The sequence below is a fragment of the Schistocerca cancellata genome, chromosome 4, assembly GCF_023864275.1.
Source record: "Schistocerca cancellata isolate TAMUIC-IGC-003103 chromosome 4, iqSchCanc2.1, whole genome shotgun sequence".
Lineage (NCBI taxonomy): Eukaryota > Metazoa > Arthropoda > Insecta > Orthoptera > Acrididae > Schistocerca > Schistocerca cancellata.
The window spans coordinates 289,524,792-289,545,982 of record NC_064629.1 but is presented as its reverse complement, the minus strand read 5'-3'; positions in this window follow the sequence as shown (position 1 = coordinate 289,545,982).

Below are 21,191 nucleotides of genomic sequence, written 5' to 3'. Positions count from 1 at the left end.
CTCGGCATTTTTGACGTACATAAGATACTGTTGTTGTGGTCTTCAGTACAAACGCAGCTACGATGCGGCTCTTCACACTATTATATATTGTGCAAGCCTATTTACCTACGAACAACCACTGCAACCCACAGTGTTTTGTACCTGCGTACATATATGTCATTATCAGTGGTTAAAGAAGCTTGAAGTTACAGAAATAACCTTTATACCAGGAACTCAGTACCTATATTTGTGGTCTGCCCCTTCATCACCGAGCTATTGATACACTATATTCCTATTAACAATGTTTCATTCATAAATACATCTACTTCTTCGATGTATCTCACTCCGTAGTGTGCTTTCGCAGGAAGGAAGATTAGGGTTTAACGTCTCGTCGACGACGATGTCATTACAGACAGAGCACATGCGCAGATTGAGGAAGGAAAGCAGCCGTTCCCTTTCAAAGTAACCATCCCGGCATTTGCCTTTAACGCTTTAGGGCAATCACGAAAATCATAAATTTGGATGGCTGAACGGGAATATGAAGCGGCGTCCTCCCGCTTGTGAGTCCAATGTCTTATCACACCGCCACCACGGTCGGTGTTCCCTTGCGAAAATTATTATTGTTGATTTCTCAGGTGATGTTCCTAATTCATTATGAAAGTATTTTTTTCCGAATCCAGATTCCCTTTCACGAAATGCAAGCTCTTCCTGCAGGTATACAGATGTGCGTCATCTCCGTTTTGTTGTTTTATTGTTGAGGAGGAATAATAGTTTTAAGACCTAGCGCGTAAATAATGTAGTGTAAGAGGCTAATTATTGCTCTCTGTGGTAGAAAAATATTTACGAACCTACGAAAGATTATCATATATTTGGCAGTTAATCTACAAGCGCGTGCTGAAAAGTAAGGACTCCGAATTTCTTATGTAACGACTCTTAAAGGTTTTTAAATAAACCCATGTTATTAACATTCTACGTCGTTATTTTTCATGTCTACATATTTATTTGTCAACGTAGTCACCCTGGCGACAAACACGTTTCACCCAACGAAATACCAGTTTGTTGATATAATCACTGTAGAATGTTTGAGATTGTTGACGGAAACTTCCTGGCAGATTAAAACTGTGTGCCCGACCGAGACTCGAACTCGGGACCTTTGCCTTTCGCGGGCAAGTGCTCTACCATCTTTTTTTTTTTAACCTCATTTTGTTCGCTTTTGTTCGTTGCATCTGCTCGTGGCGGACGTCGTAAGACATCCATTTAAGTTCGTTGTTGATCGGTTAGCTCAGTTTTTTTATTACAGAGGTCTGCTAACCCTCTGACCGAACACGCTGAGCTACCGTGCCGGCTAACCATCTGAGCTACCGAAGCACGACTCACGCCCGGTCTCACAGTTTTACTTCTGCCAGTATCTCGTCTCCTACCTTCCAAACTTTACAGAAGCTCTCCTGCGAACCTTGCAGAACTAGCACTCCTGAAAGAAAGGTTACTGCGGAGACATGGCTTAGCCACAGCCTGGGGGATGTTTCCAGAATGAGATTTTCACTCTGCAGCGGAGTGTGCGCTGATATGAAATTTCCTGGCAGATTAAAACTGTGTGCCCGACCGAGACTCGAGTCTCGGTAGGGCACACAGTTTTAATCTGCCAGGAAGTTTCATATCAGCGCACACTCCGCTGCAGAGTGAAAATCTCATTCTGGATTGTTGACGGAGCCACAACCTCATCTCTGCTTGCACCGCTTAATCACTATCAAAGTTAAGTGCTCGGAGCTGTTCTTTAAGTTTTGGAACAGATGAAAATCGGGTGGGGCCAAGTCTGAATTATATAGAGGATGATCGTGACAGTGAACCCAAAGCGTCGCATTTTTACAGAAGTTGCAGCGCTCGTGTATAGTCTGGCGTTGTCATGCTGAAGGAGAGGGTGCTCGATGTGTGGACGAACTATTCGAATTTGCTTCAGTTCTCTGAGGGTCTACTCACCGACATAGCTACTTTAGACACCGCCACGTTACACGCTACAATGCGGAGCCGTCTAGCGGCAGAAGGTTTTAGCTTGTGTCAGCGAAGCGAAAAAGTCGACTGAGTAATATGCATTCCATGTAATGCCTCATCCGATACTGAAAATAGAATAAGAAATTCGCAGGCAGTACTTTTCAGCACGACCTCGTAATATCCTTCTTTCTACTACGTAGCTGCAGATTGCTTGTAAGAACTTCGTTGGGTGGCCAGTCCCTTCCAATTTTCGACGTCATATATCTACACACACCAAAAAAAGTTTTGCATCACCCTGGTTCCCTAAACTTCTTAAGACAGACGTTGGCTGTGGATATTGTATCATAGACACAGTCCCTTTGCCTGTTCACAGATATCACCAAAACCGCCCAAAGATGTAAACAGCCATGCATGAGCAGCGCCTATTAGACGGAGGGGGTCCGACAGCTGATCAGTTCCAGTCATTCCACCAGGAAGGAGGTACACGGCTCGTGTTGACTGTAGTTCAACAATGGCTAGACGGTCAATACCGCGGTTCGATCGCGTCCGCATTGTTGCTTTGTGCCAGGAAGGGCTCTCAACAAGGGACGTGTCCAGGCGTCTCGGAGTGAACCAAAGCGATGTTGTTCGGACATAGAGGACATACAGAAAGACAGGAACTGTCGATGACGTGCCTCGGTCAGGCCGCCCAAGGCCTACTACTGCAGGGGATGACCGCTACCTACGGATTATGGCTCGGAGGAACTCTGACAGCAACGCCATCGTGTTGAATAATGCTTTTCGTGCAGCCACAAAACGTCGTGTTACGACTCAAACTGTGCGCAATAGGTTTCACTCCCGACGTCCATGGCGAGGTCCGTCTTTGCAACCACGACACCATGCAGCGCGGTACAGATGCCCCAGCAACATGCCGAATGGACCACTCAGGATTGGCATCACGTTCTCTTCACCGATGAGTGTCGCATATGTATTCAACCAGACACTCGTCGTAGACGTGTTTGGAGGCAACCTGGTCAGGCTGAACGTCTTAGACACACTGTCTAGTGAGTGCAGCAAGGTGGAGGTTCCCTGCGGTTTTGGGGTGGCATTATTTGGGGCCGACGTACCCCGCTGGTGGTCATGAAAGGTGCCGTAACGGCTGTACGATACGCGAATGCCATCCTCTGACCGATAGTGCAACCATATCGGTAGCATATTGGCGAAGCAATCGCCTCATGGACGACAATTCGCGCCACCCTCGTGCACATCTTGTGAATGACTTCCTTCAGGAAAACGAAATCGGTCGACTAGAGTGGCCACCATGTTCTCCAGGCATGAAGCCTATCGAACATGCCTGGGATGGATTGAAAAGGGCTGTTTATGGACGACGTGACCCACCTACCACTATGGTAGAACAACATGCAATGTGTGATTTTCGTGAGCAATAAAAATGGCGGAAATGATGTTCATGTTGATGTCCGTTCCAATTTTCTGTACAGGTTCCGGACTTCTCGGAGCCGAGGTGATGCAAAACGTTTTTCGATGTGTGTATTTAGACCCTGTCATATGCTTTACGAATACCTAGAAATGCAACAGTTAAAGTTTATCTCAGTTCAAAGGCTTTAAGTATAAGAGAAGAAATCAAATTATGTATGTAAGGTGTCAGGCAAATCCAACACCTTCCATGAAAACCCTGACATGGTAAGCAAATCCGGCAGTATGTCACATAGCTCCGAATAAATCCTGACATTAAATTAACCACAGTAATACGATCAACGAGTGAGTAAATGGAATATCACAGACCAACACAAGAACGCCTAAATGCATGTCATATCTCCCCACCGTGAAACAGACGCAGTTCCGAGGGCAGAAACGAGAACAGAAGCCGAGAGCAGAACCGTGTTAAGCTAGAAGGCCCTACGATAAGGGACGGACACCCACATCGCCTGCCGACCACCAGGACCACCCCCCAGCCCATGTTAAAAGATAGAGCCCTCCAGAAGAACAGTATAGATCTTACGATAACACTAAAAGGGCCACACCAGCTGCAAGTTTTAGCGTGAGACTTTTTCACGTCTCTGTTACGTTGCAAACGTTAAAAACATCGCCCCACCACGAAAAGCATAACGTTTCTCATTGGATGGACAGAATTTTGTAGGCGGAGCTTAAGGTTAGCATTGAGACCCTGATTGGTGAGTTGAAAACACAGCCAGATATCTTTTTTTAAACCAACTTCGGTAAATTTTAGTAAGGAGAAGTTAGGAGAGAGTTGCTTCCGAGATGGTGACGTGCGTGGAGCTGTGCCGTCCGCTGCCCCCTGATGCTGCCTAACCAACGACAAGGTAATGAACGCACATGATGCCGCATAACAGCGCATAAAGCTTCTCTCAGAACTGCAGAAGTCTCATCTGTTACACCCCCTTTTTGCGTAATACTAGTGCCGATCGTCAATTAAAGCTCATGGTATTCACATTTGCTACGTAAGTTAAAATCTGAAACGCGATGATTTTTCTGTGGTATAATTATTGAGAAGCCACATCAGCCACTGTAATTTACGACAAGTTAAATAAGTAATTAAAGATAATTGAAGGTCACTGTAGACCATTTTGATAGTTTTCTCTTTTATGAAACTTAACATAAATCTAGATTATAGATGTGATATGGCATAGGTCGTCCTTCGATCCATTATAGAAGTTGGAAACCCATTCAGGGAATATTCGTTCATATTTTTGTTGAACGCAGTTGGTTTTTATCATCCTGTATTAAAATATTTCCTTTTATCAATAGTCCAATTTATAAACAATGTTTTGTGAGTAGAATAAAATTTCCAACGGTAAACTTAACTGCTTTTCCGCCGTTATTTTACCAGCTAACTAAAAATAGGAAAGCCTTGAACCCCTTCCACTAAATTTAGTTAGTATTAAGATTCTTTTACAGGGAGTGCAGTGGAGCTGACGCTGAAATCATTAAGTATTTGGTTATATCATCGCTAGTCTCACTGAACTCTTCTGAACTGTACATGTCATGTGTGGTCTGGCGTCTCCTTACCAGCAACAGGTCCCAGTTTCAAACTAGTCAATTCACTAAAAAACACGCTCAGAGCGTCGTTGCGCGAAAGTGGTTGGGAGACACGACTTGGAACAAACAGACACCACGCAGAATGTTAGATGTATCATCGGTTTTCCTTTCCTGAATCTAAACTGGTTGAGTGTTCTTTGGCCCCAGCAAACATTGTTGTCTTTATCAATCTTTCCAGTGTTGTCTCTGTACAAAGTGATGATGCTATGGTCTGTAACATTCAAGGATCGTAATGAGGCCTTCGTATAGATTGTTTTGATGTTTTGTATTGTCGTTAATAAGCTGCTCTTGGCACCACATTTGCGATAAGACAGTGTAAGTGTCCTTAGGCAGATATTAATCACTGGGTTGCGAAAGGTGCCAACAGAAATTTAAAATTATGGCTTTCTGTATTTACTGTTCTGTGAAAGGAAAGAGTGGAAAATAATGTTACGTTAATTGAAGATGGAGGTAGGAGAAAGGAAAGGGAAGGAGCTATTGATGTTAGCTTCATCGGGACTTTACGCAGAATCAGCATTGACGATTGAAATTATATGCCGGATAGGAATTCGAACCTGGGATCGCCTGATCCGTAGGCAGTTGCGTTAACTGATGCGCCATCCGGACGCAGTGTTTATTGCGATTGCGCGGCCTTTGTCGGCACGCCTCGCGGCCGACACACATATCCGTAGTCGCCGTACATGTCCTCCATGCTCGCTGCAGGAGTTCGAACGTAATAGTGTATTCGCACTGAAAATGGTGGATTCATTGCCCGTCGGGGCGAATCAGCTATGTGACTGCGTGGTGTCTGTTCTTACAGAAAACTACACATTCATATAAGAAAATATTTTTTCTGTGTTATTGCCTGATGGTACGTACGCTTTTTCCGACATAGTTGCTGGCGCTGTTTTATCTATCAAGGTATCTAGCCATTGAAGGTGACATGTTTTTGTCGTTGAACTTTAAGTTTCTCAGGGAAGGCTTTGGTTTTCTTCTAGCCGTCCATCAAACAGGACTTTTTATCAAGTGATGAATAGTAAACTATACAGCTGGCCTACTCTTCCGTTTTCAAGACCTTCTTAATATCAGCATCAAAACGTTTGTATTACAACTGATTGTCGAGCCTCTGGTGTTTTCTGCATTCCGTTAGTGCTAAACGTCATCGAGCTTAGCTGTTATGCATTCCTGATTCCATCAAACAGCTGGGAGAAGCTTAGTTATTATTTTTCCTGTATTCTTCGGAACAGAAGATGTTGGAGTACTATTTAGTGCATTCAGTAACAAACAATATTTTTGTAAAACTGTATGAATATGATCTGAGGTAATATTTTTTACACAGTTGAACTATTTATTATTATTTGTTTGTTAATTTCCTGCTATTTGAAAATGACCTCCCACCTTTTTCCTAAGACAGGTCCTACTTTCACCACATGAATTGTACATGTACAGAATGTGAAACTTATTTGTTATTTCTTATTTTTAATAAGGAATAATAATATTGCAGCTTTAAGTACTAATATAGTTAAAAGTAATTAAGAAACGAAAAACTTAAAATTAACGATTTGTGATTAGAAGATAGGAATTTATGAAGACAGAGAACAGGTTATGACATATTATAACTTCAAGACACATAAATTCGGAAAAACTTGCTAAAATAAACAAGATCTTGCATTTAAGGTGGATAGATAAAAGATAATAAACATTTAGAAAAGGAACAATAAAAACAGAAGACAGGAAAGATGATAGTGGAAGAATGTCCCTTTACCAATTGTATATGATGGTGAGTGTCTTGGAATTGTCCGCCAAGCCACCGACCGCCAATCACAGCTCTTCATCTAAATCTAACACCTACTCGAAGTTTCCTAATAACCAAACCTTAACATCTAATTGTTTTAGGCTGTTGTGTTCTTTATTTAAGGTATTTCTTCATTTCATTTACGGGCGTGTCGGGATCAGTGCTGTTTTCCACGGTGTGGATTCCTTCTTGTCTTTGCATATATGTCTTTGCACATAGGCTCGTTGCCTGGGTCGGACATACTCTCTATAGGTCACTTTGGATATATCATCAGTGTGTTTAGCATGATCCATTGGTCTTCGTCTCTGAGCACTGCGTTTATGGTGTCTTGAATATTGTTGAGGTTTAAGTGTAACGTGTGTCTGATGTTGGTATATTGTTCGCAGAAAAAGACGATGTGTTCTGGAGAGTCTTCTTCTCCACATGTGGATGTTGGTGTCTGCCTCAGACTCAAGCGGTTTAAGTGTATGGGATAAGGGCCGCGTCCTGTTAAGAAGTGAACTATTCCGCAGCTGGGATCGATATGGTTGAGTTCTAGTCCTTCCCTTACATCGGGAAAGAACTGATGTAGCATACGGCCCTTTTCACTTGTGTTCCACTCACCTTGCCAGACATTCATCTTCCAACTTTTTAATTGGCATTTCACGTCGATTGGTCTCCATGTGACCTCTCGAACCTGGTCGTGCCTTCTCACCTTCAGCCGGTACAAAGCCGCTCTATATCTTATCGTAAGGTGTGTTGGGTAGATTCCGAGCACCGCACAGAGTGATTCCACTGAGGTGGTGCCGAAAGCTCCAGATAGTCTAAGTAAGCCGCTCCTTTGTCCTTGTCTGCCGGTTGTCCATTTTGTTGATAGGCTCACGTGCTGGCGGCGAAGCTAAGTATCGACCCGAGGAGAGCACAATGGTATGTCTGTGTAACTGCCAAGGGGAGTTTAAATTTTTCTGAATTTAGTCTTGCCAGTTTGTGTAGTATTTTTTTCTGCTTTGTTTGTGACAACGCGCATTTGTTCATGGAAATTTTGCTTTTCGTCTATGTATATCCCAAGATAGCGTGTGATGACTGCTCGTTTAATGTTTGTGTCCCATATTTTAACTTTAGAGTTGCTCTGGAGAGACCCTTTCAGTAAAGTGTATGTTCTATTGTTATCGGCTGTCTTGAGTTTGTTGTTGTGCCACGACTGTGTTATTGTTTTGAGTGTTTCATTTGTTCTTGCTTCTAGCTGGGACCTATTATTAGCAGATACAACGACCAAAAGGTCGTCTACATATGCGACTAGTCTATCTGTTATTATTACGCCCTCCAGTACTTGCAGGAGGTGTTCAACAGTGATGTCCCATAAGATGGGGCCACAGATCGAACCTTGGGGGCAGCCATTTATAATTCGTTTGATTACTTTTCGGGCGCCCACCTACCATTCGATCACTCTGTTCTTACAGTAATCTAGTAGACTGTTGTATAGTGTTTCGGGTACCGCAGGTTTTCTGAGTCTCTTGAACACTGCGGTCCATCAGAGATTATCAAAGGCACCCGCAATGTCGATCATAATTGCCAATGTATACTTAGCCCTGGTGTTGTTGGCAAATTGTAACGCTTGATTGACGGCATCGTCAGTCGACTTTCCCTCTCTGAAGCCGAAATAGTGTTGGCTTACGCCTGTAAACGCCTGCACAGGAGCTTTTCCTAGATCTTGGAAAGTGTATTTGTAAGACATATAGGTCTATATGACTTTGGATCTGACGGGTCCCTGTCATCTGCCTACTTTATGACGACTGCCTTGGAGACCTTCCAAACTGTAGGCACACGACCCAGCGGTAGAGCGTCGTTCCATAAGGAATGGGATGATCTGTGGTATTATCTGTCTGAATACTTCTGAAAGAAACTTCCTGGCAGATTAAAACTGTGTGGTGGACCGAGACTCGAACTTGGGACATTTGCTTTTCGCTGGAAAGGGCTCTATCATCTGAGATACCCGAGCACGACTCACGACTCGTCCTCACAGCTTCAATTCTGCCAGTGCCTCGTCTCCTACCTTCCAAATTTCACAGAAGCTCTTCTGCGAACATTGCAGAACTAGCACTCCTGGAAGAAAGGATACTACGGTAACATGGGGAATGTTTCCAGAACGAAATTTTCACACTGCAGTGGAGTGTACGTTAATATGAGACTTCCTGGTAGATTAAAACTGTGTGGCGGACCGAGACTCGAACTCGGGACCCTTGCCTTCCAAGGGCAAGTGCTCTGCCGACTGAGCTACCTGAAAGGCAAAGGTCCGGAGTTCGAGTCTCAGTCCTCCACACAGCTTTAATCTGCCAGTAAGTTTCATATCAGCGCACACTCCTCTGCAGTGTGAAAATTTCACTTCTGAATGAATTCCTTCTGGGCCAGGTGCTTTCTTGTTTTTGAACTCTGAGATCGCTGTTGCCATCTCTTCTTGCGCCAGAGGACAGTTGACTGTGGCAGTGTTGTGTGGTGCGTTGAGCTCCTCTCGCAGTATTGCTTGTTGGTGTGTGTGTGTCAGTGTTGACGGTGTCATACGAGCTTGTGCAGCAGGAATTGTGCTGTTTGTCTGCATCCCTTTGTCATCGCGCCGTCATTCTGTCTTAGCGTTCCCAGAACTAGTGGGCTCATTATTTTTTCAGTAGTTATTTTGTATGAATCCCTCCCCCCCCCCCCCTTCCCCATATGTTTGTCTGTAGTTGCGGTGCCACATGTCCGTCAGAGTGTTGTTTACGTGTTTTGAACAATTCGTTTCGTTATTGGTTTTTTATGAGCCTATGTGCTTCCAGTCCTCTTTTATCTATTTCTGTCTGCTATTGACCGTTGGTACACTCGTCTCGCTCTTCGGGTTTCTTGTTTTAGTCTAGTCAGTTTATTTGTCCGTGGCATTTGTGTGAGTTTTGTGCTCTGTGTTTTTTGGTATGGATGTATTTTGTACTAAGATCGGTTAGCATGTGTGCCTTGAAGTCGATTATTCCTTCGATGGTTTCAAGTTTTCCGTCTTGTACTATTCCTCTTTATCCCTCCCAACCAGCTTTATGAAATAGTAAGTGTCGGGTGTGTACTGTTGAACTACTATAATTTCCCTGCAGAAGTTCAATTTGATTTCAGTTGATAAGTGACCTGAACCATGTGTGTCAGTTTTCTTGTTCCATCTCGTTGGCATGCGTAAAACAAGAGGAGCACAGAGTCATATAAATGGCTGGTCTTACTCTCAGTTGTGAATCATTTATTTGTTGTTGATTTATGAATGAGTACCACAACGTGGCAGCCATCTATAGCTCTTAATAGCTCCGTTCCATGTGCATCGTTACACCACTATGCGTGATAATGTGAGCTGAATTCTTCATGTAACGGAAGTGCCAAACACTTGAAGAGATTATGACAAAAATATGTGCTTATTATGGTACGAAAAGGTTTCTATATCTATGCCAAATTTCCTTGTTCCGGTTTCTACTTCAGCAGCGGGAAGTTAGAATAAAGGACCGAGTTTATACTAAGAGTGATTCCTTCTCTTCCGTGGCATGATTCTTTTTTATGAGCACAAAAATCCGAAAGTGTACACGTAGCTGAGGTTGAAGCCAAGTTTCGTTTAGTGCTGTCATCAGTCTACTGACTGGTTTGATGCGGCCCGCCACGAATTCCTTTCCTGTGCTAACCTCTTCATCTCAGAGTAGCACTTGCAACCTACGTCCTCAATTGTTTGCTTGACGTATTCCAATCTCTGTCTTCCTCTACAGTTTTTGCCCTCTACAGCTCCCTCTAGTACCATGGAAGTCATTCCCTCATGTCTTAGCAGATGTCCTATCATCCTGTCCCTTCTCCTTATCAGTGTTTTCCACATATTCCTTTCCTCTCCGATTCTGCGTAGAACCTCCTCATTCCTTACCTTATCAGTCCACCTAATTTTCAACATTCGTCAATAGCACCACATCTCAAATGCTTCAATTCTCTTCTGTTCCGGTTTTCCCACAGTCCATGTTTCACTACCATACAATGCTGTACTCCAGACGACATCCTCCGAAATTTCTTCTTCAAATTAAGGCCGATATTTGATATTAGTAGACTTCTCTTGGCCAGAAATGCCTTTTTTGCCATAGCGAGTCTGCTTTTGATGTCCTCCTTGCTCCGTCCGTCATTGGTTATTTTACTGCCTAGGTAGCAGAATTCCTTAACTTCATTGACTTCGTGACCATCAATCTTGATGTTGTTTCTCGCTGTTCTCATTTCTACTACTTCTCATTTCCTTCGTCTTTCTCCGATTTACTCTCAAACCATACTGTGTACTCATTAGACTGTTCATTCCGTTCAGCAGATCATTTAATTCTTCTTCACTTTCACTCAGGATAGCAATGTTATCAGCGAATCGTATCATTGATATCCTTTCGCCTTAGTGCTACAATTAGTCGCTTACTCTGCAGCAACTCTCTTTCCAAACTAAACTTTTTTTGAAAGAATTGTTCTAACGTTCACGTGAATTGCATTAACAGCCACTGTTGAGGTTTATTGTGCTTCCTGACGTCAAGAACACTGTAGAAATGCAAAGAAAGCAGGATATTCCAACGGGTGCAGAAGACAGGCGATTTACCCTCAGACTTCCAGAAAATGTAATATTTCCAGCAAGTGCTGACAGGTATGAATATTACCGAATTATCTGTTTAATAAATCATGGCTGCAAAATACTAACACGAATTATTTACAGAAGAATGGAAAAACCGATGGAAGGAGACCTTGTGGATGGCCAGTTTTGATTCCGGAGATATGTAGGAAAACGCGAGATAATACTGATCCCACGACTCATATTAGAGGACAGGCTAAGCAAAGGGAACCTATATTAAGAGATTTTGTATATTTGGAGAAAGCATCTGACAATGTCGACTGGAATATACTCTTCGAATTTCAGGAAACGAGAGTTATTTCCAACTTGTACAGAAACCAGGTGACAGTTGCCGACCGCTGTGGTCGAGAGGTTCAAGGCGCTTCAGTCCGGAACCACACTGCTGCTACGGTCGCAGGTTCGAATCCTGCCTCGGCATGGATGTGTGTGATGTCGTTAGTTTAAGTCAGGTTTAGGTAGTTGTAAGTCTAGGGGACTGATGACCTCAGATGTTAAGTTTCATAGTGCTTAGAGCCATTTGAACCATTTTTGAACCAGTGTGGGAATTAAATTAAGAAATGATACAGTAAAGTAGTAAATGCGTTTTACTATTTTTTGGCAGTAAAGTAAGTGACGAGGGCCTTAGCAGAGAGGATGTAAATTTGTTAACATCGAATATATATTTAAGTGTTAGGAAGTCCTTTTTGAAGGTACTTGTCTGGAGTGTACCCTTGTATGGAAGTGAAATGTGGGTGATAATTTAGACAAGAACAGAATAGAAGCTTCTGAAATGTGGTACTATAGAAGAATGGTGAAATCTAGGTGGATTGAACACGTAAGTAATGAGAATGCAGTTAACAGACTTGGCGAGAAAATAAATTTGTGGGACAACTTGACGAAAAATTATCGATTGATAGGAAATATTCTGAGACATGAAGAGGGCACCAATTTAGTACTAGAGCGAAACTAAGAGGTGAGTACAGTAAGCAAATTCAAAAGGTTGTAGGTTGCAGTAGCTATTCGGCGATGAAGAGGCTTGTACAGGATAGAGTAGCGTGGAGAGCTGCGTCAGATCAGCCTTCGGACCGAAAACCACAAAAGCAGCAGCAGCCTTAATAATTTATCGTACACTGATAAGCCGAAACATTATGATCACTGTCCACCGCGACTTTGGATGCCGCCTGGTGGCGTTGCAGGCACGTGAAGCGGTAGCAAAAGTACGTAAGCGGAACAGACACTGACGGGGGATCCCCCTGGCGAAGATGTTGTTGTTGTGGTTTTCAGTCCTGAGACTGGTTTGATGCAGCTCTCCATGCTACTCTATCCTGTGCAAGCTTCTTCATCTCCCAGTACCTACTGCAACCTACATCCTTCTGAATCTGCTTAGTGTATTCATCTCTTGGTCTCCCCCTATGATTTTTACCCTCCACGCTGCCCTCCAATACTAAATTGGTGATCCCTTGATGCCTCAGAACATGTCCTACTAACCAATCCCTTCTCTTCTCCCCTTCAGAATTTGAAAGAGAGTATTCCAGTCAACATTGTCAAAAGCTTTCTCTAAGTCTACAAATGCTAGTAACGTAGGTTTGCCTTTCCTTAATCTTTCTTCTAAGATAAGTTCGAAGGTCAGTATTGCCTCACGTGTTCCAGTATTTCTACGGAATCCAAACTGATCTTCCCCGAGGTTGGCTTCTACTAGTTTTTCCATTCGTCTGTAAAGAATTCGTGTTAGTATTTTGCAGCTGTGGCTTATTAAACTGATTGTTCGGTAATTTTCACATCTGTCAACACCTGATTTCTTTGGGATTGGAATTATTATATTCTTCTTGAAGTCTGAGGATATTTCGCCTGTTTCATACATCTTGCTCACCAGATGGTAGAGTTTTGTCAAGACTCGCTCTCCCAAGGCCGTAAGTAATTCCAATGGAATGTTGTCTACTCCGGGGGCCTTGTTTCGACTCAGGTCTTTCAGTGCTCTGTCAAACTCTTCACGCAGTATCGTATCTCCCATTTCATCTTCATCTACATCCTCTTCCATTTCCATAATATTGTCCGCAAGTGCATCGCCCTTGTATAGACCCTGTATATGGATTGAATATCGGAGAAATCCATTGAGACAAGCGACTTTGACAGAGGGCAGATTATTGTTACGCAAAACCTGTGCACTAATATCTTCATAACAGCGATGCTGATCGAATGTTCATATGCTACTGTCTTGAGCGGCCACGGAAAAAGGTAGGGCTGTGGAACTACCACTAGACGCTAAATGGTTGGACGTCCACGACTCTTCACAGAACGTGGGATTCGGAGTTGACTGCTCTGTAAAGTAGGAATGATGGTGTCGGTGGCATCTCTGACGAAAGAGCACTATGCTGGTGCACCATTCATCGTACACTGTTGAACATAGAGCTGCGCACCAGATCACCCATCTGTATTCACATGGTGAACCAACGAAATCGTCATTTACGATTGCAGTGGGCACGGAACCATCGGAATGCGACCGCCGATCAATGGAAACGTGTGGCTCTTCAGGTGATCGACGTTTTTGCTACGCTGGGCCTGTGGTCGTCTCCGCAAACGCCGTCATCGAGGTGAACGGCTGTTCGAAACGTGCTACGCGCCACGGACGCAGGCTGATGCGAGCAAAGTCATGCGACGGGAGACATTCTCCTGCGCTGGCATGGGACCTGTGGTAGTAATCGAAGTTGCGAACCACCTGCATCCCTTCATGCTTGATATCTTACCCGACGGTAATGCGATCTTTTAGCAGTATAATTGTCCGTGTCTCGGAGTCAGAATCGTAATACAGTGGTTTGAGAAGCATTGTCGTGAACTCATGTTGATGTCCCGGTGACCAAATTCTCTGATGTAAATCCTATGCTTCCCATATGGGTCGCTATCGGGTGCCATCACCGCTTACGCATATTAGCGGCCCGTTATTGATTCGAATTACATGACCTGTGCGTAGACATCTAATGCCACATACCTCCACAAACCTACCAAGAAACTGTCTGATCCCTGATACGCAGAATCAGTGATGTAGTTCGTTCCAAAAACGGACAAACATGCTATGATGTTTTGGCTCATAGGTGTATATAGTGAATAATGAAAGCGAGCTGGAATATCGTTTGATTGACACTACATTTTTGTAGCAGCAGATGTACATATACTATACTGTATATACTATAACCATATTACCGCTCCAATCATGAAAATTTACGAAGGCCTTGTCTCGAAGTTTCTTCATGTGTGTGTGTTTAGTCAGACCGCCCTATAAAAAAAATGGTTCAAATGGCTCTGAGCACTATGGGACTCAACTTCTGAGGTCATTAGTCCCCTAGAACTTAGAACTAGTTAAACCTAACTAACCTAAGGACATCACAAACATCCATGCCCGAGGCAGGATTCGAACCTGCGACCGTAGCGGTCTTGCGGTTCCAGACTGCAGCGCCTTTAACCGCACGGCTACTTCGGCCGGCCAGACCACCCTATAAACATCAAAAAGTTAAAGGCAATGATTGGAACGAAATCTAGGAATCCAAACACAGGAGAAAGGGCACCTGAGTGCTCTTAGAGAGGAGGCCAGTCTAAAATAATACACTCCTCACACTGTGGCGACTCTTGGGGGTTTAAAGTTGCCGCGGTGGCATCAGACCATGAAAGCTTGTACCCGCCGTAGCGAAATATCTTATTCAGTCATTCACTGATCAACTGTTTACCGAGTTAAGTTTTCTTGTGGAACCTTTTATCCATGAAAATCCATGTAGACACTGCCCTTTGGCCATTCTAGTGGGCCGGCCGGAGTGGCCGTGCGGTTCTAGGCGCTACAGTCTGGAACCGCGTGACCGCTACGGTCGCAGGTTCGAATCCTGCCTCGGGCATGGATGTGTGTGATGTCCTTAGGTTAGTTAGGTTTAAGTAGTTCTAAGTTCTAGGGGACTCATGACCACAGCAGTTAAGTCCCATAGTGCTCAGAACCATTTGAACCATTCTAGTGGGTTTCAGTTCAAATCTTCTGCAGATGTTAATAGTTAAAGAAAAGTTGCAGTGTGTGATAGAATTTTTGTACATGATGCTCCGTTTGGAAGTCCCTCATCACATAACAATGGATGTTCAGCAACATTCCCGATTAGTCATGCTGAAACAGTACGTACCTGCTTAAAACAACACTACTTCTTTTCTTATGCCTGTGGAGCGCTAAATTTTTAACTAAATCATTATCCACTTGTTTATATTTGCTAAGAACTTCATTTTGTGTGTACGGTTGGTAACCAGCAGAAGAAATGGTTTTCCAGCCTAGCCGGCCGGGATGGCCGAGCGGTTCTAGGTGCTACAGTCTGGAACCGCGCGACCGCTACGGTCGCAGGTTCAAATCCTGCCTCGGGCATGGGTGTTTGTGATGTCCTTAGGTTGGTTAGGTTTAAGTAGTTCTAAGTTCTAGGGGACTGATAACCTCAGAACTTAAGTCCCATAGTGCTCAGACCCACTGAACCATTTTCCAGCATATATTGTTCCACATGTGTTACCATAATGAAAGGCTGATTAAAACAATCCTGTCTACCGATGAATTATAGAGAACCAATGGATAACACAACAGATCGTTATTTTCATTAAAAAAAGGAGGAACGGAAGAAGTTACAGTGTTAATTGTACTAGAAAATGAAGAAATAAACACGAATGGATACATTTACACGGGATGTGTTACAGCCTCAGATCAGAAACAGCAGTTGCAAACATAAAATATTATCAACGAATGCTGAACTTATTCACAAAAACGAGTTGATGAATGCACGACAAAAGTGCAGAAACATATCAGTGCTAAAAACATTTGTTCACGGGGCAGGTTTATCTTAATGAGAAACCTTTTATTTTTACTTTGGAAACTCGTTATCCACATCGAAATCTTTATATAAATCAGTCCCCATTACCTTATGTCATCTTAAATTTTTGTTTCTCCACTTCGTTGAAAACTAAATTGATCACATGAACACAACACCAATAAAATAAACGAACAGTCACACACTTTCATATAATTTTTATATCATTAAAAGAAAGAGAAACCATTGTTTTTCCTTTCACTTTATGCAGTGCCTGTATGGAACGTTAATGAACGCGTTTTTACTTACTCTTTCTTCGTATTGGTGTTAACATTTTACTGGAAGAAATACTGCTGGATCTTGTTTTGTGAATAAAGCTTTCACACTGCAGACAACAAGATTGAATACCTGGCGTATACTGTCGGATGACTAAGGACAGTTTTGATAAACTGTTTCCAGTAGTAAGAAGTATGAAACAATGTTCGGAAAAAGTCGTTTTACAATTTTATTGCCTCGCCTTTCTATATTTTTGAACAGATAAATGATGAAAATCAGTACAACAATAAGAAAGTGGACAACTTGTTTTCTGTCAGAATTGTTGTTGTTGCGGTCTTCAGTCCAGAGACTGGTTTGATGCAGCTCTCCATGCTACACATTCTGTGTAAGCTTCTTAATCTCCCCGTACCTACTGCAACCTACGTCCTTCTGAATTTGTTTAGTGTATTCATCTCTTGGTCTCCCTCTACGATTTTTACCCTCTGCTCTGCCCTCCAATACTAAATGGTGATCCCTTGTTGCCTCAGAATATGTCCTACCAACCGATCCCTTCTTCTAGTCAAGTTGTGCCAATAATTTCTCTTCTCCCCAATTCTATTCAATACCTCCTCATTAGTTATGTGATCTACCCATCTAATCTTCAACAATCTTCTGTAGCACCACATTTCGAAAGCTTCTATTCTCTTTTTGTCCAAACTATTTATCGTCCACGTTTCGCTTCCGTACGTGGCTACACTCCATACAAATACTTTCAGAAAAGACTTCCTGACACTTAAATCAGTACCCGATGTTAGCAAATTTCTCTTCTTCAGAAACGCTTTCCTTGCCATTGGCAGTCTACATTTTATATCCTCTCTACTTCGACCATCATCAATTATTTTGCTCCCCAGATAGCAAAACTCATTTACTACTTTAAGTGTCTCATTTCCTCGACTCTTATAACGGCCATCTGGTTTCTGTTCAAATTGTAACTAGCCTTTCGTTCCCTGTATTTTACCCCCGCCACCTTCAGAATTTGAAAGAAAGTATCCCAGTCAACATTGTTAAAAGCTTTCTCTGAGTCTACAAATGCTAGAAACGCAGGTTTGCCTTCCCTTAATCTATTTTCTAAGATAAGTCGTAGGGTCAGTATTGCCTCACGTGTTCCAACATTTGTACGGAATCCAAACTGATCTTCCCCGAGGTCGGCTTCTACCAGTTTTCCCATTCGTCTGTAAAGAATTCGTGTTAGTATTTTGCAGCCGTGGCTTATTAAACTGATAGTTCGGTAATTTACACATCTGTCAACACCTGATTTCTTTGGGATTGGAATTATTATATTCTTCTTGAAGTCTGAGGGTATTTCGCCTGTCTCATACATCTTGCTCGCCAGATGATAGAGTTTTGTCAGGGCTGGCTTTACGAAGGCTATCAGTAGTTCTAATGCAATGTTGTCTACTCCCGGGGCCTTGTTTCGACTTAGGTCTTTCAGTGCTCTGTCAAACTCTAAACGCAGTATCATATCTCCCATTTCATCTTAATCTACGTCCTCTCCAATTTCCATAATATTGTCCTAAAGAACATCGCCCTTGTATAGGCCCTCTATATATTCTCTCCACCTTTCTGCTTTCCTTTCTTTGCTTAGAACTGGGTTTCCATCTGAGCTCTTGATATTCATGGAAGTGGTTCTCCTTTCTCCAAAGGTCTGTTTCAAAAATGGTTCAAATGGCTCTGAGCACTATGGGACTTAACATCTGAGATCATCAGTCCCCTAGAACTCAGAACTAATTAAACATAACTAACCTAACGACATCGCACACATCCATGCCCGAGGCAGGATTCGAACCTGCGACCGTAGTGGTCGCGCGGTTCCAAACTGTCCAAAGGTCTCTTTAATTTTCCTGTAGGCAGTATCTATCTTACTTCTAGTGATATACGCCTCTACATCCTTACATTTGTCCTCTAGCCATCCCTGCTTAGCCATTTTGCACTTCCTGTCGATCTCATTTTTGAGACGTCTGTCTTATGAAAACAAATTTACTAAAAAATGTTTCTGAAATCTGGTAGCAGCTGCCAGTATTAGGATACAGGTAAACAGTTTGTTGAGGTGCTGTTACTTTTAGTATTTCTGAGCAGGGATGAATGGTGACGTTCCAGAATTAGAAATTGCTTGAATTATATCCTTAGGATACATGTTCAGATACGGTGGAAACCTGGTGGAAGCTGATAATACGTGACAGTTCTCATAACGTTTAATATCTAGTCGTATAATTTTGGGTAACGTTTCTGTTCTTAGGTTAACTTCACCAGCGATATGACAAGACTTTGGGCAAAACTTGTTTCCTTGTTAATTCCTTTGTTTTGTTTCTCTTTTAATATAGTTAACAGGAATTTTTCGTATGATGTTATTTCTTTGGTACTCCTTTTCTAGGATGGGCTACTGCTATTCTCTGTGCAGCACTGTTGTTGCTTTGACTGGTTAACACGGGGAGCAAACACTGTTCTTGGTTATTCTGATATTTGTCAAACTTCGTACGTTGCTGTCTTTTACCACTGTTGCGTCAAAGAGAAGATAAAATAATCATGGAAGTATACCTATTTTGTCCTTTTTCTTATTACTTTGCAAGGTTGGAGATTTTTCTAAGCTGCCAGCACTCCAGAAAAATAATCCAAGTTCCTTTGCTACTTGAATCTCTCTGCCTGTCACGAAGAAAGTTAATATTGTGTGTACGTGTGTGATAGTATGTACTATTTCTATAGGTAATTATTATTGCAGTAATTATTATTGCAGGAATAGCTTCAGCACGTTATGCTCTGAATGCCTACAAAGAGCAGCTGTAATCAAGAAAAATGTTAAGACAGTATTTTGAAGTTCTCGCGACGTAACGAGTATTTTAAGAAAGTTCATGACTACTGTCAGTTACTTACTGGAGCGGAAATATCGAGACAAGAAGTCGGTATCGTTCTGCTGTGGCCCCGAAATCTCATGGAATAGTTTGTGGTTAGAACATGCTCTCCAGACTGTGGTATGGAAAATATGTTAGACGGGAGAAACTGAGTCTCAAAGTTCTATTTTCTAAACAATTCTTTTTTGTACAGTAGACAGTACATTATAGTTTCACTGTGATAGATGGAGGCTCATACGGTGCCAGGGGTTTGCTTATATATTCAAGAAATCCGACTTCTATCAGATTCAAAGCTAATTAGTTAAATATTTCAAATGAAGGAAAATTGTCTCACAATGAGAAAAGACAACTTCAGTGTCTTAATTTTGTAAGGGTTGAAGCATTTGCACTACTGCGATACATTCTACGACCTCATTCCAAGAGGAATTCAAGAATGAAACTGTGGGTTTATAATTACAGAAAACATTGTGCTTGTGAATGGTGGAATGTGCTGATGCCATGTCTGTTTAGGTGCATCCACAAGGGACGTCACGGAACGGAATGCCACAGCGTTCCACAATGTTCAAATCAATACGTGAATGCGGCAGGGTGACGTCCTCGATAACCACCGATGTTTCGACAGGTGAATACGCCGTCATTTTCAAGGCACAAATTCAACGAGAGATCGCTGTGCATGGCCATTTAAACCCTCGTCGGGTGAGGCTAGGCATTACATAATGCTGTGAAAGTTTTATCCGGTTTACGTATTACGCTGGTGGATGGTGTTAGCTTCGTTAAAGTCCTTTGAAGAAAAATTCGGCCTTAGGGTTGCTCCTAGTAATCCCACCCTATTATTCTATTCGCAACTACGCAACACTTTTTACACAATTCGCTGCTGTAGTAGTTATCGCCCTATAACCATCTGACCAGAAATCTCTGTCTTCTTTCCATCTGACTTCAAAAATTGTCGAAAAAGCTTATTTTAGAGTGCTCATTTCTCTTTTCGGATTCTACTTTTTTCGTACAACATTTAGAATTCTAACATTCACTGTACTATTTCGTAGAACTTCAACCTTTCTCGCCGTCGTCGTCGTCGTCGTCATCATCACATCACCATTATCGTCCTCGTAATAACTCGTCGGCAGCCCCACCCGGAAATACAGACGCAGGATTCGTTTACTTTCGGAACACTTTGCAAAGCAAATAATAATCATAAGATTTTTTGAAGATACTGCTCCAATTTTTTAAGCTTCCAGCAGTATGAAATCTTCCAATTTGACCTCTGTCAATAATATCAGGTGTGAATTTTGCTTTGCTATTAAAAAAACTCGACTATCACTGTCAGTTCCTTAATACCAATGCTACACCGTGCGACAAAATGTTAGGAGATCGATGTTATTTCTGTCTTATAAGCGACGGCAGCTCAGTATCTTCGCTGGCAGCTTGTAATAACAGCTCTAAACAACAGACGTGCATTCGATCGGTCGGTTGCGAGCAAGCTTGTTAAACACTGGATATGTAGTGGACGACCATTATACGTCAACATTGCTGTATCACAAATCGAAATGGAGCAAGAAACTGAACATTTCTAAATCAAATATTCAAGACCTTTTCCAGAATCTTTTGAAGAAGAGAAAAGCGTGTGCAAAGTTTGCCCCGCACACCTTGGCTTTCGAAAAAAAGAAGCGCCGCCTGCCGTGACTTAACTGAAATGAAAAACTCTGACATTCGTTTATGGAAAGATCCATCACGAGAGACGAGACTCTGGGTTATCAATACGAACGTACAACAAAATGACAAAGTGCAGAATGTGTCTCTGATGGATCGGCAAGGCTGAA